At 38.7% G+C, this 24252-nt stretch overlaps 1 long non-coding RNA gene across 4 annotated transcripts in view; it reads right to left on the bottom strand.

Moving 5' to 3' along the window:
* Positions 1-10234: 10234 nt before the first annotated feature.
* LOC142031124 (uncharacterized) overlaps positions 10235-24252 on the bottom strand; it is a 34983-nt gene continuing 20965 nt past the window's right edge. For 2 of the 4 annotated variants that reach the window (XR_012650422.1, XR_012650419.1), the window contains 2 exons: positions 16650-16762; positions 14208-15582 (listed from right to left, as the gene is read on the bottom strand). This is a non-coding gene — a long non-coding RNA (uncharacterized LOC142031124). Of the gene's footprint in view, positions 11062-14207; positions 15583-16649; positions 16763-24252 lie in introns of those variants that run through there. The other 2 variants (XR_012650420.1, XR_012650421.1) reach the window with 2 other exon arrangements.

Raw genomic sequence — 24252 nt, 5'->3', positions numbered from 1 at the left:
TGAATGTACCCTTCTCATCTTGTATTTAAATAGAGGAGAATATTCTTAGGTCAAGAAAGGAATAAATCCTTGTTGTCACTCAGTTCAATGCTGACAGATTTGGGATATCTGACTTGTTGCTTTGGTTCACTCGTTCTAATAACCTGTCTGTAAACCAGCGTAACTTTCCACCCACTTTAAACAGATTTAAAAATTAACACAAGGCAAATGTGATGATGTCTGTATGAACAACTTAATCTGTCAAGATGGAACTCAAGCTCAGTTCCCTGAGGTCATGTCCCATAAAACTGCTTAAGCTCAGTTGAAGTAAAGCCATCGAGTCAATGCAACTAGTCAGGCACCTGAGACAAAGCCCATTCTTCTGTGCACTGCTGGATGCCTCACACGTGCCAGCACAGAGCCTAGCATGGATGTCTCCTCTTCAAAGACATGTGGCTAATGGAAAACAAATCTAGCCTTTCTTTTTCCATTTAAAGACAAATGCTTCCTGTCAAAGGAAGAAGGAAGAAGGAAGTTACTGGGACTGGAGGGTTCTTATTTGTAGACGGGGGGGTGAGGTGGAGGCTGTCGTCTCTCCTAGCTTCAAATCCCTTCTTCAGATTCAAGGTCTGGATGCTGGACAATGCAAAGGACAGCGTAAACTTTATGCTTTAAAAGAAATCTTGGTTCCACACCTGCAAAATGGTATATTAATAGGAAAGATGCTTCTTGCAATAGCATCCCTTTATGGCCAATGACTGGTACTCCTAAATGTGTCTATAAGAAAAAATAGTAAGGATCCTTGAGACTGTCATAAGGTATATTTTCCCAGTAAGGTAGCCCTTTATATCTGAAAAAGCCTTTACATTAAACGTGGCAAAATAATCTTTTAAGTTCAACCAAACCCACATTTTTTCAATGACAGTCTCGTTTATGACAATAGCAGCCCAGTGCTACATTTGCAGGGTTGGAGGTTAAGTGTAACCAACTCAGTTCAGCTCAGATATAAGAATGTTGTTTACAAGCAGAATCAACAAAGCCATCCTAATAAGACGCTAGGGTGTAAATTAGAGATAAGAAGAAAAATCTCCCAATTAAAATTTTCGTAAGGGTTGAGGACCAAAAGCCATTACACATTGTGGTCAGATCTGAATGCAAAACCAAAACAAAATCCCCAAACTCTCTTAGTTGTGATGAGGCTAAGACAGAACAACAGAGGGAGTACATTCAGAGCCAGACAGACTATAGGTGATCTGTTCTAATAATAGGTATGTGTCTAGACTTAAGGCCAAGTTCTGAGAAACTACTATTGTTGAAATTGGTGAGAACTCTGCTGAGGAAAAAGGAAAAAAGCAAGCAAGGTACTTCAGCATTTAGTCATAATATATTAAACACTGCACACACAGTGAAAATGCACAAGAAGACATCAAATTAATCCCCTTTCAAGGAAAAATTAACTATTTCTGATTGAATTTTTTTAGTATGTGCCAAGTGATGCAGATTCGGGTCTTGTTCATGTACTAATTTTTGTTTGAAAACATGTAAGATTTATGCAATGAGTAAAGAAAAAAACCTCAGTCTATCTAGAGATGACAGATTTAATCTTGAAAAAGTCTGACAGTCATCTACAGAGTCTGGGCTGGATTTAAGAGTTCTGGATTTCTTGCCTCATTGACAGGAGTACAAGTACAGGACCTGCTCCTGTGAGGACTGGATGCCCACCAAAATTACATTTAGGCCAATCTAGGCCTACTTCCCATTTAGGGTAACTGTTTAGTAGCACATAATGAAAAATGTGGAAGGAGTTTCTGTATTTTATATATTTCCTATTCTGAATGTGCAGTAGATAAAGTGCCTAATGGAGACCTGAACAAATGCAAAACTTCTCAATTTCTAGGCCTCCCCAATTTTCAGGCTTTTACACAGCTCAAGTCTTTATGGGAGAGGGAAGTTAACAGCTAAGCCTTGCTACAGTATGGGAATAGGATTTACAGCTATACAGAAGTTCAGGTAATACCACAGGAATTTGAGTGGACTCCATTGGCAGGGGACTAAAATGAAGCTGATGGAAATGTCCAGGCACATTAATATTAGCCCACCTATTCTTTTGCTCACTTAAAAGATATCCTGTGCTTCACTTTAAAATTCCCATCAGTTTATGTATCTTCCTCATCCTTCTCATTAATTTCATCTAGCACCTAAGTCAAGAAGGAGTAGTAAGACTTTCAGGTTCTTGGAACTGCACTCGAACATATACTCCAGTTTCTACAAAAGCCTTCTAAGAAGTTCAGGAATTATCAGATTTTTTCATTAAATTGATTACTGTGGAAGAATAATACCTTCATTTTTAAATTGCTATGGCTATGTCTAAATGGACAGCTTAACTTGCTATCAAACTCTCAAACATATCTTAACATGCCTAAAGTCCACTAGCTCACTGAAAACTGAGCAGCCAGCCTTGAGCTCTGTCCTATCAGAAATATAAGACCTGTACTCTGGACCAGAATGCTGGCATTTCCCTTCATACCAACAGGACATAAAAATAATCAGGAGTCAATTCCTAACAGAAGCATCTCCTATTCTTGTTGTACTCACATGAGCATCAGTAGTGTGAGCCAAAGTTGTATTAATATAACTATCCTACTACCATCCCACCCCTTACCAAGCATTTACAACTTCCTAAAGTGAGTCAAGCTTCCGACTTCTTCAAACTTCCCAGTTTTCCTGATCCCTGCTGCTTCCTTTCAGTCTGCCTGTCCTTCACTTTACATATATGCAAGCAACTGTTTTTCTACATATGCTTCTTTAAAGGAAAAACTAAAAATTCAGAGGTTATCGCCTCATAAAACTCTGCTTTCCCAGTTGACAAATAGCTCATTGTTCATTCTTATTAAACCAGCATGTAAATCTACAATAGGTGACCAGAGAAACTGGAAGTTTGCTGCCATCATAAATCTGCTGAAGTGCCTGCTGGAGGAATGGCATGCTCTCTTGACATTGTTATGCTCCTAATGATTACCATGAGTGCAATAAAAATGAAAGCATTAAGAAATAGGAAAGAAGAATGCATTTTATGTTAATTTTGTTTTAAAAAAATCCTCAGGACTTACCATTTTATGGTATTGTTAGGAAAGCTGAGGGAGAAAGATAGCCTGGAAATCTCTTTTATGATTATTAATGAAGATGATGTTGCTTGGTTTGGTTCCTTGTAAGTTACTGGCAAAATTCTTATTCCCTTGGTGCTTTTTATTCCACTCCCTTTTCTTCCCTTTCTGTCAGTCAGCATCTTTGTTTACTTTTATTTGTATCAGAACAAAGATCCTCAGTGTCTACTGAAAGATTTCAACTGATTTCAGTGTGCCTTGGAGAAAGTCATAAACTTTGCCAACAGTGTGTCTACTGCCTGCCTTCATAACTTTATGCTTTCCAGGCCTGAGATTGCACTGCAATGCAGGGATCCATTTCATTATGCTTTCTTTCCTTCAGTAGTTTTGGAGAAGACTAAATGATGAACAGTCTGGGCAATCCCTGAGCTCCGTAGACACTTGGCACCATGATGTAACAGTCAAAACATGGCACTGTATCTTGCAAGAGCAGTCACTTCCACATATTGTTTTTCTGAAAACTACGATTTTCTTTATGCAGCAAGATGTACACAGGCTTGGAATATTTCAGAAGTCCAACTGCAGAACACATAGGGGTAACTGAAGTACAAGCTGGCTGGGATACTGGGAGTCCCAGGTGTCTCAGCAAGCCTTCCCAGGATAAATACAACATCACTGAAGACTGCAGTGTTCTGGCATCTATCTTTTTTATTGGTTATTGTGTTAGGTAGGCTAAAGATATCTTGGGTATGCTAGCAACTACATAATTTCTCTGTTGGCTCCCCTTCCCCCTATATACTTCAAATCCCAGTTACAGTTTCCCTTACTAAAAATCATTAGTTTTCTCTGAGGTTCACTGAATGGCTTTACTTAAACAGTTAGGAATTAAAAGCATATGTTCGGAGAAGAAAATATAGGTTTGTTTTTTTTTCTTCAGAAGATACCTAAGACTAACAGCATTTGTAAAAAAAAAAATAATTAAAATATTGTAAAAGGAAATGTAGCAATTATAATTGATACATAAACAAGAATAACCCTTCAAAACAAAAATCCTTTATTACAATTCAGAAGTGATATTAGGCAAAGCTTGTTTGTACTGTGTCAGGGTCTTTAATTTCAGCAAATTTGAATAATTTAATAAACCAGTAATGTTACGTATAATTGATTCACGTTGTGACTTAGCTGGTCTGTAAATATGCACACAAACATTAGAATTATGGGACCTAGTCACATCCCACTAATATAAAGCTGTAGTTATTAAAACAAATCTGAAAAACCACATTATACAGAACATATTTTAATGTTCTTTCTTATATTGCTATTCTTCTAAATCTGAAATATATTTCTTAAGTTATAATTTAAAGCCTTGACCAAATGGTCCAGATTCCATTATGCTTGGCAATAAATTATTATGAAAGTAGAAAGGTTGTGTGTTTCCAAATTTGCATTCTAAACAGCACTAGACTTTCAATTAAAGAGGGCCATTTGGCTAAGTAATTTTTAAATACCGTATTAGTAATTTATTATATTTTTTAAAAAGTTAATGTTTAAAAATATACAACTTTCTTGTAATAATAGTATTGTACTCTATTATGGCTGTCATTAAAGCTTCAAATAGTGGAAAAAACCCCACGGGAAAATAAATGACTCAGATAAAGACCATGAGCTTCTCCCATCTGCCTTGTTATCTTTAATTGTAATTCGTATGTTACCGCTCAAACATACCTATACCTGTGTGTTTAAAAGACCCAAATTAAGCTTTTTGATGAATCTTTGCAGAATATTTTGATTCTGCAAACATACATGTTACTCTGTTGTAATATACATACAAAAACATGCACGTGAAAAGGTATTGACACCCACAAAAATGGTGAAGGTGCTAAAAATGACAAATTAATGCTGATTTATTTCAATAAACAGTAAATTATAAAGGCAGTAGAAAGCTGATATAAGTAGAAAAAGTATGAAAATAAATTCTTCTCTCTTATGTGCTAGTACGAATTTAGCATCTTTAAGAGCTCACTTGAAGGCAAATTTACACCCTAGTAGGGCAGTTATAAACTCAGCAGCAAGATATAGCAGAACCACTTTAAACGCTGAAGAAACCTTGGAAGACAACAGATGAAGAAATATGGTGAAGGGAATAATTGCCTCCGGTATCTTTGGCATAGAGAGACTTACTTTCACGTTTAGCATATGGCCTCCACACAAATCCAAGGGATTTTAAATCAAGTTCTGGGGACTTAGAGTCAACCCCAACCCTACTCAGATGAAAGTAAATGGTTCTGCTGAATGAATTGGAAGAATAATGGTCTATAGCAAATGGGTGGAAATTGCCTGCAAGAGGGTAGGCTGCACTTGATATTGTCAATTTGTTTATACCATAGCTTCCAAATACAAAACACCTAAAGCTTGCACTCAGCTGACAGAAAGGTATGCTTCACAGAAGTGGCATCAGAATACAAATAAATTGGATACCACTTAGAGACTTGAAAGCCATTGAAAAGCAGTGAGATGAAAGGCAAACACCACTGAAAGTGACAGCTGTATTTTCTTCCAGAGCACAGAAAACATAAAAGAAAAGAGAACTCTTTAATAGCATAAAGAGAAAAGATGCTGTGTTTCAGTAATCAAGAACCATACCTCTTCATGGAATTCAAGTAAATACTTCAAAATGGGGCACATGAAACAGAACTGCACTTGAAAATCCCTTTCTATTGTTTTCTTGATATAATGTACAATATACAAACATAAGAAAGGAACCAGCTATGGATTGTGGTGTAGGCAGCTTTGTCTTCACTTGTGATTACCATTTTGCCATAAAGTACTGAGAGATTAATATTTGAGTTGAAACTACATTGTAAGAGATTTCATTTTGGATAACTGTATTTTGTCTAATGTTTCCAAATGTCCCTTTTAATGAAACATTATTCTATGATACATTGCTATATTAAAATGTCTCTTGACATTAGCTTTACAACAAAGTTTAAAATGCTGGCATTTCATAGAATCATAGAATGGTTTGGGTTGGAAAGGACCTTAAAGATCATCTAATTCCAACCCCCCTTCCATGGGCAGGGACCTTCCAATAAACCAGGTTGCTCAAAGCCCCATCCAGTCTGGCCTTGAACACTTCCAGAGAGGGGACATCCACAACTTCTGTAGGCAACCTGTTCTAGTGTCTTACCACCCTCACAGTAAAGAATTTTTTCCTAATATCTAATCTAAATCTACCCTCTTTCAGTTTAAAGCCATTGCCCCTCATCCTATCACTACACTCCCTGATAAAGCATCCCTCTCCTCCCCATTTTTCCTGTAGGCCCCCTTTAAATACTGGCAGGGTGCTATAAGGTCTCCCTGCAGCCTTCTCTTCTCCAGGCTGAACACCACCAACTCTCTCAGCCTGTCCTCATAGGAGAGGTGCTCCAGCCCCCTGATCATATTCATGGCCCTCCTCTGGACTCACTCCAACAGGTCCATATCTATCTTACACTAAGGGCCCCAGAGCTGAATGCAGTACTCCAGGTGGGGTCTCATGAGACTGGAGCAGAGGGGGAGAATCACCAACCTTGACCTGCTGGTCACACTTCTTTTGATAAAGCCCAGGATGCCGTTGGCTTTCTGGGCTGCGAGCACACATTGCTGGTGTGTTTTTCGTCCACTAATACCCCCAAGTCCTTCTCCGCAGGGCTGCTCTCAATCCACTCACTGCCCAGTCTGTATTTGTGCTTGGGATTGCCCCGACCCATGTGCAGGACCTTGCACTTGGGTTTGTTGAACTTCATGAGGTTTGCATGGGCCCACCTCTCAAGCCTGCCAAGGTCCCTCTGAATGGCATCCCTTCCCTCCAGCGTGTCAACTGCACCACACAGCTTGGTGTTGTCAGCACGCTTGCTGAGGGTGCACTCAATCCCACTGTCCATGTTGCCAACAAAGATGTTAAACAGTGCTGGTCCCAATACTGACCCTTGAGGAATGCCACTCCTCACTGGTCTCCACTCAGATATTGAGCCATTGACTGAAACTCTTTGAGCACGACCATCCAACCAATTCCTTATCCACTGAGGGGTCCATCTGTCAAATCCATGCCTCTCCAATTTAGAGACAAGCACGTCATGTGGGACAGCGTGAAACGCTTTGCACAAGTCCAGGTAGATGATGTCCGTTGCTCTTCCCTTATCCAGTAACGCTGTAACCCCATTGTAGAAGGCCACCAAATTTGTCAGGCACGATTTGCCCTTAGTGAAGCCATTTTGGCTGTCACCAATCACCTCCTTGTTTTCCATGTGCCCTAGCAAGGTTTCCAGGAGGATCTGCTCCATGATCTTGCCAGGTACAGAGGTGATACTGACTGGCCTGTAGTTCCCCAGGTCTTCCTTTTTTCTGTTTTTTAAAAATGGGGGTTATATTTCCCTTTTCCAGTCAGTGGGAATTTCCCCAGACTGCCATGGCTTCTCAAATATGATGGAGAGTGGCTTAGCCACTTCATCCGTCAGTTCCCTCAGGACCCAGGGATGCATCTTATCAGGTCCCATGGACTTGTGCAGCTTCAGGTTCCTTAGATGGTCTCAAACCTGATCTTGTACCATGGACAGTTCTTCATTCTCCCAGTCCCTGCCTGTGCTTTCTGCTTCTTGGGCAGTGTGGCCGGAGTGCTTGCTGGTGAAGACTGAGGCAAAAAAGTCATTCAGCATTTCAGCCTTCTCCATGTCCCAGGTAACCAGGTCACCTGTTTCCTTCCAGAGAGGGCCCATGATTTCCCTAGTCTTCTTTTATCATCAGTGTACCTATAGGAGCTTTTCTTGTTGTCCTTGACACCCCTGGCCAGATTTAATTCTATCAAATTCTATCTAAAACCTGATCCCTGGCTGCTCAGGCAATTTTTCTGTATTCCTCCCAGGCTACCTGTTCTTGCTTCCACCTTCTGTGGGCTTCCTTTTTGTGTTTGAATTTGTCCAGGAGCTCCTTGTTCATCCACACGGGCCTCCTGGCATTTTTGCCTGACTCCCTATTTGTTGGGATGCATCAGTCCTGAGCTTGGAAGATGTGATCCTTGAACATGAACGAGCTTTCTTGGGCTCCTCTTCCCTCCAGGGCTGTATCCCATGGTACTCTACCAAGCAGGTTGCTGAAGAGGCCAAAGTCTGCTCTGCTGAAGTCCAGGGTACTGAGCTTGCTGTCTGCCTTTCTTGTTGCCCTAAGGATCTTGAACTCCACCATTTCATGGTCACTGCAGCCAAGGCTGCCTTTGAGCTTCACATTGCCCACCAGCCCCTCCTTGTTGGTGAGAACAAGGTCCAGCCTAGCACCTCTTCTCATTGGCTCCTCTATCACTTGGAGAAGGAAGCTGTTATCAATGCATTCCAGGAACCTCCTGGATTGCTTATGCCCTGCCGTGTTGTCCCTCCAAGAGATATCGGGGTGGTAGAAGTCCCCCATGAGGACCAGGGCTTGTGAACATGTGGCTGCTTCTATCTGTCTATAAGAGGGCCTCATCTGCTTGGTCTTCCTGGTCAGGTGGCCTGTAGCAGACCCCCACTATAATGTCACCTGTCTCTGCCCTCCCTTTAATCCTGACCCAGAGGCTCTCAGTCAGCTCCTCATCCATCCCTGGTGGAGCTCCATGCACTCCAGCTGGTCACTGACATAGAGGGTGACACTCCCTCCTTGTCTCCCCTGCCTGTCCTTCCTAAAGGAAGGATTATTTCCCACATAATATTCAGCCTGCTGAACATTTTTACATAAATGCACACTTTTTAACCAATCAGGCATGTCTTGTTCATTTTTCAAAATATTATGGCATATTACATCTGAAAATAAAAGCTTAGACACTTGCTTTTCAGACAGATGAGTTTCCAATTGCTAGCAGAAATAATATGGCTGCTGAAACAGAATGAATCAAGTTTAGATGATTTTGGGGAGATTATTTAATTGCTTTTTATAAACACACATGAAAGCAGGTGACAGACTCATGTGCTTTTTGAAATAATTTAAAATGTTTTCTTTCAAAACACTTTTACATGCTTCATCTGCTGCATCAGGACTGCTAATAACAGACTGTCCTTTCTCACTGCAGTGCACTGAGATGAGCACGGGGGAGAATTATGTTTGTGACTATGTAAGAAATCAAACAATGTAGTGGTTGGGAGCAGAAGAAAAACAGACTACATGAATCAAAAGATATATCAGGGATTTTGTCGGAGGTTAACCCAGCCTGCTGATTGTTCTGTGTGCATAGATCTGTATAGGTGGCAAAGGATTGAAACTGAAGGCATAATGATATGATAAGGAAGTACCTCATTACACAGAAAGTGTGTTTAGAATGATGACAGATAATTGCTGGCATGTATATATACTGGAAAGCATAAAATAATGACCATTATTAGTTTTCAACTTACTCCTCTAATTACAACAGTAACATTAAACAGATACAGAGAGCATAGATTTCAAACAGTAAATGAATTAAAAAAAGTTCAGAAAACAAATGTTCCACCTCTTATAGTATAAGCTACAAGTTAGTTCCCATCAGTCTATAGTAATAAAAATTTTGATACAAAGCACAAATACTACAAGACTATCATGCACTAGAGGGAAAAAGAAGGAAGCATCAGCTACCCTGCTAACATCTTCAGTTCCTGCAGCAGAAGGGAAATAACAGAATTTGTCAAATGACCATTTCCAAAGCACAGTGCCTCCCTCCGCTGCTTCAGAGAAAGACATATTCCCTTCTCCAAATTTGGCAATAGTTTAATGTCAAGCATGTCAGTACCTATCAGGTGGGCACATTCAGAGAAACCTCAGTACCACAAGATGACTTGTAAATGCCACTCAACATTCTGGTTCCAGTTGTGGCTGATCTCCAAAACTGTCTGTGTTCAGATACTTATAAATTATTTCAGTAAAGTAACACACTTTATTAAACCCTAACCAAATAATGCCAAAAGTGCATACATGCACATGTATATACTATATAGACACAAAAATACATCCATTCCCCTCCCCGCTCTTTCTTTGACATAAACCATTCACATACTCTTCTGACTCCAGTTTATAACTGCTTTGACCAACCTATATATGAAAGTTATTCTGGGGAACCTCTGGACTAAGCACAAAGTTTATGAATAGTTGAATTAGCACTCCCCCCCCCCCAATTAGTTGAAATTCTGTGGAAACAGAAGAGTCTGCTGTATTTCTTTTTTTCTTCCTGTTATATATTATTGGTAGATATAGACATGAAGACTGTCTTAAAAGTATTTATTAGATTACTGAAGTGAAAGGCTATCTCTGGAGATGTTTTATAGGCCTACAAAGCTGCATGATGGGAGGCTCAGTTCTTTGTAGCTGGTAGCAGTTGAACACTAGAACTACACAGAACTTTCAGCGAGACCCACATGTGCAGATAAAGCCTGCACTGGGTTAGGGCTGACTGCGTTTGCAAATCAGCTCTGCTTTGCTAGAACAGGTTTTATAACTACAAAATTGCAGAAACTGGTGGTGTTGGGGGGAATTGTTTCTTATATTGTAGGTCCCCATAAATATTATGAGGCTGAGGTACTGCCAGCAGAGACAGATGAGTCATCCAACACATTTCCAATAAAAATGTTTGAACTTTTAAGTGATTTGATTCTAGCCATGCTTTCACCTCTTCTGAATTTACTTCTGTGAACATTTGGAGCAATGAAATTTTGCTGGCACAAGTTTAAAAGCATATGCATGATATTCATGGTAACTACTCCTGCTGGACCACAGAATATTTAGGATTGAAAGTGCCCACACTAATAACTACATCTTCCGATACGAGAGTTGCTGTTCCATTATGTTGGTTGGAATAAAAAAAGGGGCCATCTCAGCTAATAGTTTTCTCATTGCTGACAGGTGCAAGTCTGCTGTTTCTGCTTCCTCCTTTGCCTTTATGTCCAACTACCAATGACAGCAGCCAAGGCTTCAGGGCTTCCTCCTGCATGCTCATTGCCTAAAACTCCATTAAAATGAGAATAGGAAATTAAATACACACTTCTCTAGGCATTGATACTGCACGATCCAACCCTGTCAACATGTGCTTGGATGTTTAACTCTTTTGACATATTCTTGTTTATCAGTGGAAACAGAGCTAAACAGCATATATATGTAGACTCAATATTAATGGTCCATTTTACTGGCTTTCCTTGTGAATGGGAGCAGAGATATCATTAATATGAAGACACAATCCTGAGATAGACATTTTCATGTTCTTACTATGGTGTATCATATGCAAAAAGAAAGTATGAAATACCTGTATATTATAGGTATAGATCAATACCAGCTGAACATGCTATTAGGCAATAAACATAAAGACACCATAGCTGTTTTCCTCTTTGGACTTGCCTTACTACCAAATGACCAGTGAGAAATGCTTGATTTCATCTATTCTTAAACAAGAAAAAACCAAACACAGACAATTCGAAGTATGACTGCCTTGAGGAGCTGTGAAAGTCCAATTAGGCCTAGATGTCATCAGATTTGATAACTAACCAGACAGAAACGTAACACAAAGGAAAACATTATTAAACATACCCCTGTCTTAACATACTAGTAGAACATAGGGAATGGCTCCATTAAGTACCTGTGCTACAGAATGCATATTAACTGCTTCTAAAATTACACTGAGTCCCTCTTTGTGAAATTAATCTCTCCGACCATAAAACGAGACCTTTACTTCTTTCTGCACTCTTATTAATTGCATGGCACTTCACCGGCTCTTGTTGAGCTGAAGCTGGAGAATTAGGCCACAGAAAGGTCACTTTCTTTCCTTTCTGCTTGCATGCTAATTAACAAGATCTAAACAGCAGCTTGTGTGTAGAAGCAGAGTGGATTAGGTTGTATGCAAGGAACTTTCCAAACTACAGAAAAAGTAGTAGGGCAAGACTATGCGGTCTAGGCTGCCAGTACAACACAATTGAGCTTAACATCCTGTTTTGTGAGCCACCTTCACAAGTGCCAGTAGGCAGTCATTATTTATAACCACCCAAAAATTCTACAGGTTTTTTTATGACCATCCTAATATTCTCTGTATTAATTACCACACCAAAAAAAACCATCCCCTCGCCCCTGCCACACTAATGGTAAAACTATAAAAAAAGGAATGTTTCTCCAGCTCAGCACAGACAGCAGGAAAACAGACCTACATTTCACTGTCCCTATACCAATTAATTTGTAGGGGAAAAAGCCTTATGTACTGTCACAGTAAGGTCCTCCTGTGAGGGACTATCCTCCACTCTGTAAATGAGGTTTTTACCACTCCCGTAAAGAGATATGATCTTCCAGCTCTGTCTAGAACATCACTAAGAGGGTTGTCTAAATAAAAACATCACATTACAGTCTTTAGCTAGCCATTATAGAATATTTCCCTACAAATTTAGATCTGTTATCAATCCTTTCTTTTATCCTGTTAACTGTTTTCTTGATATGGGTACCCTGAGAAGCTGTATCTAGTTCAAGCCTCTCTATATTTGAGCACAATGCTACCAGTTCAAATTAGAGCATGCCATTAAGACAAAATTCTTGAACAGGCAACCAGTGTGGAAGAAAAAGCACTACGCATGTAAAGATGGTTAGAGTGCTTTGATATGTTGGATATAGGCAAAACTGAATCCTGGAATCCTGACTTTGTATCAGTTCTGACATTTAGTTGGCATCCTTGTTGTCACAGCTCATTGTGCTGCTAAAGCCAGGAATCTGTTTGACATAACTGCAACCAAGCATTTCAATATATTTAAGCATTGTGCCTGGCTAGTCATCTATGGATAACTTTTTCTCCCTGCACATGTAACATGAACTGGCTAATATAACGTGTCAGATCAAAATACTTTATAACTCATTAAGTAGGTGACAAACATTCACAATCCAAACCCTTTCTCTATATTAGAAACGGACTGAACAAGGAAAAAACCTTCAAAGTCAGACCCAAGTATAAATCTTGAGGTACATCTTTCTTTGATGGATACTGCATATAAGCAGTCAGATCTTTATATAAGCATTACAGAAAAAAGATTTTTATGACCAAATTGCAAAATACCCATTTTATGAAGAGCTGCTAAATGTGACAATCATGCTAAAATAGTGGAACTGTAATATATTTAGAGGCAAAGCAGTAAATACACTTTGTTGGCTCTCTACACATGATCTTATCACTCATTGGTACAGATAAAGGACTAAGACCTTTTATGTTTAGGGAGACTTACAATACTTCATACTCATTTTGCACTGGTGTAAATGGCATTACAAAGGTCAAAAGTGATCCATTCAGCATATATAATAGACACTCATGTTTTGCAGGCTGCTTCGTGAGTTGAGTCGTTATCAAAAGGCGTGATGCCTGTATTTTCAGTAACTTCTGCCAAAGTGACTTATACCAGTGTGAAATGTAATGACAGGATCTTGCAACACCTTAAGCAAGTAGAAGTCCGTGTAACATGCAAGGCTCTAGGGAAGATCAGGCCCATAGGATTTTGTTCATTGCAGCTGTTGGTTGCTGAAGCAGGAATATCACACTGAATTTGATCTATAGCCCGTTTACTCTGGTACCTTCATTCTGGTGGTAGTTAGTATTGAAGGCTTTGTAGGAAAGCATTTACATACAAGTCACTACTTTCCTTATACTCAGTAAAGAGAGACTGACACAGACAGAGGACAGAAACCTGCCACAGCTACCCAAAATAGAAAGTACTGGAAAATTAATCCCTTTTATTACACCAACTATTACACTGAGTATTGCTTCACCATGGAAGGCAATTGCTTTCTGACCTCTAAGGTGATCTGTGTTTGCCCTGAAGCAAATGGACTAACAACCCTTGCAACTATCCATGACAACATAGAATAGTGTATCTATTCAACTAATACATTTTTATGTAGCAAGTCAAATTAGACTTCACAAAATAATGGGCTCTCTTAAACCAAAATATGAAAAAAGATAACTAATAAGGAATATTTTTTGCATAACATGGATAAAGCATTTAACAGATTGCTGGCTTCCTGACACTCACCCTCTGGGCTTATATGCTATGAATGAAATTGCTACTGTGGCTGTCAGTGGGTTTTCATATTTGTTCCTTCCACTCTGAAGCAGTCAGTTTTAATTGGTGAAAAGAAATGACAGTGAGCTCAGAAGCTGTAGAAGAGTTAGGTTTAACATTATATTAAAAAAGAAAAAGCTAACCTTAACTCCAAAACCTGCAGGGAAGCTTTGCATGGAGAGCAGAACAATTGTGTATTTAAAATAAACTACAATGTATGTATATATTTTTTTTTAGATGAGGATGGGCTATGACAAAGGTACTTTTCTGCTTTACAGGTAAGTAATTTTCAAGTATGTAAACTATAAATATAATAAACTAAACTAAAAAACGGGAAGTGTTTTTCAATACTTTTTTCCTTATTAGAATTCTGCTTTGTTTAGCCACTTCAAAAGTTGATTGAGGTGATTAAATACCACCAGACAATCTGCATTCAGCAGATCTGATGTCAGACATCACATGCAGGAATGGTTTGGTTAGCCTACAGAAATCAGACCAACATGTGGTAATTCAGTTCAAAAATAACAAAATACAACTGGGACACCCTCTCAATCCCCCTCATTTTCACAACACACACTGACCAAATGAATAAAAGTTTGCTACCATTGAAAGCAACATTTCTTTTTAAGCCCTGAAAATGCAGTGATGAGTCTAGACGGAAAACAATATTTTTTACTGCTAGCCACTTCTCATCAGGAGAAACACACGTGTGATCACATATGGTGAGGCCTTCCCCCTCACATTTCTGAAAATCAGTATCCTAGTGGTTGAGAGGCAGAAACTGGAAACACTCCTGGTGGGCTATGGTGACCTAAGCAGCCTGTCTAGTAACAATCCTGAAGAAGGCAGAACTTCATTATGAGAGGGTATTCTATAGAAAGAAGTGAATTGCCTCCCACGCAATCTGCTGGACTTTTTGCCCTCCATTAAGATTCCTCTAGGCTGACAAAACCTTTGAAAAGTGAATGGGAGGATCTCCTCACGCTGAGATACTGGTCAATCTGCAAACATACTTGCTTTCCCTCTTTCTACTGGGCCTTGCTGCTTATGCTTTGCACATTAAAATGAATTTCGTTTCAAGTTCTAGCCATCTTACAGAACAGTGAAGGCTGCCACATTTGAACAGCAAACTCTGCACATGAAGCTTAACATGACCTGTCCCCAGTCTACATGGCTTTAAATAAAGTACCTATCGACTATTCTTAATATGAATTTCTAGGACTGTAATTGCTTTATTAACAGAACTTGAAGTTTTGGAGCATAAAATAAAACTTTAAGGAAAGGACCAGCTACAGTTATTTTCATAATTTCTTTTTCCAAATCCCACTGTACTTTTCTGAGTAAAAAATCTATTTGCAGAAAAATGCAAGCAAATTGTCACTGATGTTTTACCTACCAGTAATTTAACAGCCACATTCAGTTCCCAAGTGAAACCTGAAATAAAAACACTACAAGTAGGTTAATCTGAGGGCTCACCATTTTCATTTCAAAGGTTTTTTTAACATTAATTTGTCCTGAGGCATAAATGAAATATAGACAAACCACATTAGGTTTTAGTTTGCTAAAAGTGGGTTACAGGTCTTCTCCATAGAGATGCTGAACACTCAGTTCTCATGGAAGTAAACTTTTTTCCTGAGTAAAGACAGCAATAGCAGGTACCTACTGAGAACTGCAAAGGAGGCTTTTTTTCAAAGGTTTGACCGTGTAAAGTGCAAACATTCCAACTCTGAGCACACAAAATACAACCAGTACAGAAAGATAAGTTCAACAGAGCTGGACCTGAAATACAAGTTAATTCTGTGTTTGATTAAATGTTTGAATTCAGGGGAAAACTATTTAGTGAATATTTAGGCTGAAAAGATCTAAACTCTCTCCCCCCCCCCCCCTTATTATTTTAGATGTTCATCTCATCCTATGAAGTGACATTCCTCAAATCTGACCAACTTGAAGGGCAGATATACATATGAACACAAGGGGAGGGTCTCAAGGCCACTGTTGTCTCTAAATGGCTGTCTAATTAAAGGACAAGCTGTTTCCATATTAGGCTTTTAAGGCTAGTAACAGATTAATGGTGCAGAAGCCTCTTTATGGAAGGAGGCTTTGAAGACAGAAATGGTAAATTAAATAACCCTGGCTAGAAATCTAGAAGATAAATAACAGATCTGAGACCTTCAGAGCTCTGTGCCCACGCTCTGGTTTTCTGCTGTATGGTTCAATTGCAAAGGACTTGTTCTGACTGAAGGCAAAAGTGACACCCAAATCTCATCTCAGAATTGCCCCAGAGGCCAGTTTGCCTGGAGAAGAGTGGGTAGGAAGAAGTTTCTTTGCCTTCAGGCTCCCTCCATATATGAGTGGCTCCCATGGGACTAAACTACTAAAAAGGACCCTCCTGTTAGCCTGCATGCCTGGAAGGAGTTTCTCATCTGTTTGCTTTCAAGCAGAAAAGAGTCAGAGAAGGAAAGGAATGAATCATTAGTCAGTCTGACTTGGAGTATCCATGAAGCAGTTCACATACATCCTCCAGCTCTTTCCCCATTATCTTCAGCCTTGTGTGGGCTTCCAGGGAATTAGATAGTCAGAGGCAAGATTCTCCACTCCGCATCTCTTTTGCTGGGTTCTGTATGACTGCTGGTGAAAGAGGCCAGATTCATTATTAAGCATCAAGAGATTTCAAAGTCTATTACTCAGAATCCAAAAGCACTTGCTTGCCTTGCCAGTGGAAGGAAGGGAAATTTGAGAACAAAACAAGTTTCTCCTGGAAAAAATACTAGTTTTGTCTGAATCACAAATAAGAAGCTTTTATGTTAGGTATAAAAAAAATCCCCACCCTTTTTCACATAAGCAGTCTATTCACTGATATCTATCTCACACAGAAAGCACTGCGTTCTATGGTGCTTCTTGTCTTTTTTGTTTGTTTTTGGTTTTTTTGGACTGATTTCTTGTGAATTTTTTTCCTACTCTACTTTGAAATACAGTTTTTGAACTGCAGGGCATAGAAACACAAGGCTGTAAAGCAAAAAGTAGAAGCCTTCTCAAGAAAATGAGCTGTTTCCAATTTAGATAAATGCATACTATTACTGTAGTTTTGTCTCTGCTTCCCTGCAGTTATTATGGAGAACACCTGCGATGTAGACTGGCATCACTATTTGGCAATCCAAGGCAAACAACAGGTTGCTAAGGGTAACCACCTTACAATCAGTTCCTGGAATCACATGTGATTCATGTAAAATCCTGATAAAATTAAACAAGCTGCTGCTTCTATGAGTTCACATGAGAATCTTCAAAAATGTCTCCCACAGGAGGGAACGGGAAGGAATCTCCTTTTTCTCTAGAAGAATTATTTGTCCTCCTTTTTACGTTTCATCCATGTTTTCAGATTTAAAAGTCTGCACTCCACCAGCTGCATCTGAAGTAATTATCTCCTGTTGGAAGACTCTTCCTCACTACCTTGCAGGGGGAGATTTCTAGAAGGCTTATTTTCCTCATCATGTGAGGAATCAATGTTACATACAGGCAAGACACAAACTTGCATACCTCGTTATTGGAAGAACATGATGGAATCCCGCAATAAAGAAATAAATGAGCTAAGAAACATGCTAAACCCCAAAAGTACAAAATCCAGTAACAGAAATGATTTTAGAAACAAGGTAAAACAGAATTAGATAAGAGGGGACCAGCCCTCCCTGCCCAGCACGTCCTCTCAAGCACATCCTTGCTTTCACTCTTGCTAGTTACATTCTGCCTTGCAGCACCACTGCTTCTGACTCCAAGCATCTTCATTCCTCATCCCTGAAGCCAGCCTGTCTGGTCCCTCTTCTGCACAGCAGTTTCTCTTGAGCTGCTGTGACTTTCATTCTCGTTCTGCCAGTCCTGTCATACACTGAAAACTTCTGTTCCCTAAATATCCCTCCACATCCCCAAATTTGCAAAAACAAATGGAAAAACCAAGTCTTGCCTGGAAAAATATGTATATTGAGAGATAAGAGCTGGGACAATGAAAGTCTACGCTGAAGCAGCATGATAGCACGTGACAGTTACTTTCTCTCTATATAGGATCCCATACAACCTCTTAAAAACTTTTTTTTTTTTTTACATAAAATGTGTTCAGCTGCATTCTCTTTCCAGTACCTACACACAACTGAAATCATACATATATAGTAAAAGAAATTTCCAAAACATTTATAAATTAAGTATAATTTAGATAGTCCATCTAACACTGGCATAAGACTAGGAGCATGTGTGATCACAGGCATTCTGCAAGGAGTTCTGGGTAGGGCACAGTTAGCTCAAGGGCTGCTTGAAATCATATGCTGAAAGGCATTTTAGTGCCTATCCAAGTGCCATCCAAGAATGGCATAAAGCCATTGTGTTATTGGGGAAAAAAATTTTGGAGATCAGGATGGTATCTCTAGTTTGTCCAATGAATTCAGTACACTGACAAACTTTAAAAGATCATGCCATACCCAATCCTGGTAGCAGAAGCATGCTAGACCTGTCAGACAACAGAAACCTGGGGAAAAAAATGAACAGAAAAATAAAACACTGTGCTAAAATGAAGAGAAGAACTTATCTCTGGCTTGCAGGACTGACAGGGAGCTGGAATAAGTGCTGGCTCTAGGAAGGCCAGTTGGGGAAGACACAGAAAGCAAGAGTAACATCTGGATGGCTATACTTGCATTTTTGCCTTTGAGGAAACATATGCTATCAAGTTTTCCAGAAGCATCTTAGAGTGAGATATGCTCTCTTCAGTAGAGTTTGAAGGTATTCTTTGTTGTTCATTCTTAATATGAAATTGAATTCTGCTAGAAACTACATTTTGTTCTTGGAGTACAGGAAATCATAACATCAAGAAAGTATGCCCCAAGAGCAAACAAGAAATCACTCCAGGAAAAACACCTTTTTTCCTGCCCCAGAAGTGAAGCAAGACGTTATAACGTTCAAGTTGTGCTGGTATATTTATTTCTCAATCATATTACCATCATGCTCAGGTCTAGGTTCATTACAATCCAGACATTTCTTTCAGACATCTGAATGACAAATCCAATTACCAAAAAAAAAAAAAAAGGAGGAAAGGCACTTGCAGCAAATGCTTTGGATCTGAAGAAGGTTTATCCCCAGACCTTTTAAGTTATGGTATTTTAGCAAGATAAAAATCAACAACATGTTGCCAATATTCCTCTAGTGCATCCTATTCTACCTCTGTGTAAGGCTCCCCAATCTTATTTGAAAAGGTCTGTTCCAAAGCCCAGTAAAGCCAATGGGGATCCTTCTGTCTTATGGTACAAATGTAAACCTTGTATCGCATTTTTTCTAAAAAAAACCCAAACTGAAGCACCAAATATTCATCTGTGTAACTTCATGGCAAGTATTAACAAAAGGACTAAGGTTTTCAAAACTATGTAAAAGAGGTGGATTCCCCCTAACTTAATGGAAATTTAATATGGATTAGGCAATCCAATCCCAGAGGTCTCTGAAAATCCTGACCAAAATGCATGACTCTCCAGTCTTCTCTTTTTATATTTATTATAATTTTTTCATATTTGTGTATTGCCATCTACTTGCAGTGATAATCACACAAAACAGCCAAGAAAAACAATTTCTTATTAACAGTGCGCACTGCATTTTCTACCTCTTCACTGCAGATCCCCAGAACTCCTTAGCTGTGCTTTTAATGTGAGTAAATTAACGATGTCTGAAGTAACTGTTAAATTAATTTAGCACTTGAAAATAAAAATTGAGACAAGAGAGCTTTCACTATATAACAGCAGTAGGGAAAAGTTGCTTATTATTTACCTGTAATAATTTGAAAAATACTTGAGTTCTTTTTGCAGTTTCACTACTGTGCCTGAACATAACACTATCACCAATTCCTATCGAGGATAAGAAAGTTAAAACTTTAACAAATGCACTATTTTTAATTTAAAAAAATTAATTTAATACAGGTGATGTAGCAAAAAATATGAGAATATTGTAGGTTAGCCAGAATATTAGAAGCATAAAGAGGAAATAATGCTAGAATTAAGTGAATGTGCCCAAGGCACTAGTCTTTTTTTCAGCCTTTCTCAGGATTGCTCCATCCACAGGTAAAGTTTTTCCTAATGAGGACTCCCATGGCTCTTTCAGCTTTGAGGATACCTCTTTCAGTTACATGAGCTATAGCGGTCTTTATAGGATTGATCTAGTGACACACATGATAGCTGAGAGTAAAGCAATAGAACGTGAAGTAACTACAGCTGTGCATGTTACCTTTCCAAAGCAATCCAACTTTTAGCAAGTAGGACACATTAAGCTAAAACCAGGATTCTGCAGAGCAAACCCAAACATTTGTATAGTCTGTCACATCTAATAGAACAGCTTCTTGAACTGCAAGTCAGGTTGCTGGACTTAAGTTCTTGCCTTGCCATGAGATCTTGGGCAAGTCACCTCAGTTGTCTGTGCTCTATTCCTTCTGCAATCTTTTTCTCCTTTAACTATTTAGGTTGTAAATTCCTTGGGCAAGGAATCCCTTTCCCCCCCTTCACATGTCTCAATTAATAGAGCTCTAATCTCAAATGGAACAAGCATACTTCATAGTAATAAAAAAAGATGTTAAGGATGAAAAAAGTGATAATAGACTTGCTTTTCCACAAATTTTCAGTGCTATAGCTTGTTCGCTTCTTTAGTGACTGGAATGATCTGGCAAACTCTTCTAACCTGCACAGTCTATTTACAGTTAATAGAACCCTGGGCAGGTGGGAAGGGCTGCTGGTGTCAGTTTCTTTGCAGAAGGGGCAGTGGGAAGGCAGCAGTCAGGAATTTAAAACAATGGAAGAAACAAATTGGAATGTATAGAATACACTCTGGATGCCAATATTTGACCATTCACACTTTTAATAACCAGTTGTGAACTAGAAGAATAAGTGCTATTTGAATATTAAATCAGGTGGAAGATTTCTGAAAGAAGAATGTACCATACACACCAAATAAGCTTACTAAGCCTTTTGGGACAGTCCAATGAACACTGAAGCTGGAACAGGTGATGACAGCCTCTGAATTACGTGTCAAATGCTAACCGCTATTTATTTCCTTAATCAGTCACAGTTAATCCAATTTCTTAATTTATAAACCAAGCTTGATTTGAATGTTGAGAAAACTTGCACTGTAGAGTTCTAAGACAGTTTCAAGAGTCTGTTTTTCACCATTATGTTAATGAGTATAAAAAGAATATATTTTTTTACTTTTTAAACCATTGGTTAATTTCAGTACTTATTCCATTCTTTACGTTCTCATCTAGACAAATAACGAGATCACAGATGCAATGTTTCCTTATGTGTTCCACTAAGATTGGATAAAAATCAGTCAACAATGCTTAAAAAAACCCAGCTTCCCCCTTCAGTACATTAATAATTCTTGCCGATTTATCATTGATTCAAAGAAAGCACTCCTCTTCATTATGACAGGTGTCTTGGCTCTTCGGAGGGAAACAGCTGCAAATATTAGGAAACAGATGAAATTCAAGATAAAATTCTGTTTCCTTTCAGTGCATAGGAATCTGTCAGCTTACCGTGGGAGAGAATTTTCAAGAAAGAAAAAGCCTTTGATTTTTTTGTTGTTGTTTTGGAAAGATTTAAGAGGAAATCTTCGGGGAAATAATGGAACAGAAAAATGTCTTAAAGGACATACTGTAATGAAATAACTGAGACATGTCCAGGAATAATTACAGAATTCCATCCAACAACAGAGCATTAGGTAGCACTATGAGGAGTGGGGCGTTGGACTTGATGATCCTTATGGGTCCCTTCCAACTTGAGATTTTCCATGATATGAATTAAGATGACCTGAATGTACTGAACCACAGTTGCCTTTGACATACATCAAGTCTTGTTACAGACAGTGTAGTCTGATGCACAAGCACTCTGATTTTCAGCACTGAGGACTGCACGAAAGACAGGGCAACAGATATTCAGGCTCATGAATGTCTGTAATAACTTTTTTTTTCCCTCACAGAAAGTATCTTGTGTTTTTCAAAGGAGAAAGGGGAATGAAATACTAGCTGAAATACTACTACCATATATAATAGTGTAAGACTTTAGCTTTACTGACTTTGTAGGCCCCAGTCACCATTTCTCAGTCCTTTTGCTCTTCCGTAGTGTCAGTAAGAAAGTTCATCTTAGCTGCAGTACTTCAGGAAAAACACTGAATCCTAAAACACCTCAAAGAGCTCACAATATATTTCTTTCTTAGAGATGCAGCTTCATGAGTTCTATGTTTACAGTGACTAACTTAGTAATACTAAAAAGCAAACAAACACATCAACTTTACCCAGGCTCCCAAAAGCTGTAATTCTTTTACTTCAGACAGCAAACACAAGGGGGTGGTGGAAATTGCATCATGCCTTTTCTTGCCACTGAGACATACTTAAGATCTTAACAGTCATCCTCTAACTCACAGCCTCTTCTGACTCAGGTGCTTCCTACTGTCTTTCCTTTGTAATAACATCACTCCATCTTCTTCATCCACCTTTGGGGAAGTTCCAGAAAACTGGTATCCACAGAAGTTATCTGCTCCACCATTTTGTCCGATGAACATCTATTCCCTAACTGATAACTCCTAGGGCTGCAGGTGAAGTTTACTTACAGATTTAAAGACTCCAGCCTGCAGGTCATTAGCATAGACCCATAATAAAACACATCCATCAGAAAACCACAGTCCAGTCATACATTGAAACTGAAATTTGGGCTTCCTTTAACAACAGCTTCCCTGAAGCTTGATGACCAAAAATAAAAATGGCATTCATAAATCTGAGTCAATTATTGATTACTAATGTGGCTGGAAGTAAAATTAACAGTATATGGCCATAGTGAGTTACAAATCTAAAATACGTATTCCTACATGCAGCTGTTATTAGGATTTTTTTTTCCTATTACTGAAGAGAGAAGATTCTATAATACAGTAAAATGGCCTGATCAAAAAAATGGCCTACTCATTGGAGGTAGGTGTCACTCTACTTTCCCCAGCCTTCTGGGATCTTCAACAATATTTGGCCCATAATCTCCCTGTTCTCCTATAATAAAAAGCTAGTCTATATTAATTCTTTCCAAGAAATTTTGTTTCCCATCTTTTAAGCATTTACTTCATCAATATAAAAACTAAAATCTTTCAAAAGGAAGTTGCTTTAGGAAGTGGTTCCATCCTTCAATATTATCATTACAGATCATGACACTAAAATGTGAAAGTAGTACATGAGTGGTAAAATAAAGGTCAGCAGATGGGAAATGCTTCTAGTAAAAAAGCACATACAAAATGAATAGTAAAAAGCATGCCTGCTTCTGCAAAATAGAAGAGATGACAGACGAAACAGCTTGTTCAGACAAAGCAGATTCAAGCTCCTTGAAAAATGTCTTTTAACTTCACTATCAGTGTAGAAAAGGCTGTTGGGATAGCTGTAAGCTCATATTTGCATTTTACATGTTGGCTGATTGACTGTCTGATAGTAAAGGAACATATTAGACCAATAGAAAACCTTTCCAAAAGCTTTGCATGATGTATGTGTGGGACTTTATTAGGCAGGTAACAGTAACCAAGAATAACGATGAACAGAAACTGCTGTTTAGGTAAATGGCTTCTTTTCTGAAAAAAGTGTTTATAACCATTTGCATTTATGAACAATTCATGCTAAAAGTGAGAGGCACAGATTTATTGGAAAGAGGAATCAATAAGACTTGAAGTTTATCTGGTTTTGATCAACTTTAGATTGTTTTGGAAACAGTCCTAGCTTTCCTTATTAAACAAATCCTACTGTTGTTGTGACTGAAGACTGCCTTTATGTTAGGGCCATGGGCAACCCCTGCTATGAGAAGATTCTATTTCAATGCAAGTGCCATCACAAGATTTTTATTTTTTTTCACCATGATACACATACAATGCTAGACACAAATACTCTGTACTACTATGCATAGGAAGAAAGAAATGAAGCATTACATCCAAGTCTACTAACTTTTCTCAACTCTGCAACAGGACACTGATGTCCTGCTACAGCTGAACCATGAGAGCTACACTACTAAACAGGATTAATTCATGCAATACTTGTCTTCAATTCTGTGTAAAAAGTACAGAACTATGCCTTTGAAACACACACT

This window comes from Buteo buteo, chromosome 5 (assembly GCF_964188355.1).
Source record: "Buteo buteo chromosome 5, bButBut1.hap1.1, whole genome shotgun sequence".
NCBI lineage: Eukaryota > Metazoa > Chordata > Aves > Accipitriformes > Accipitridae > Buteo > Buteo buteo.
Note: the sequence above shows the minus strand (reverse complement) of the source record. Positions and strands in the feature narration are given on the sequence as shown.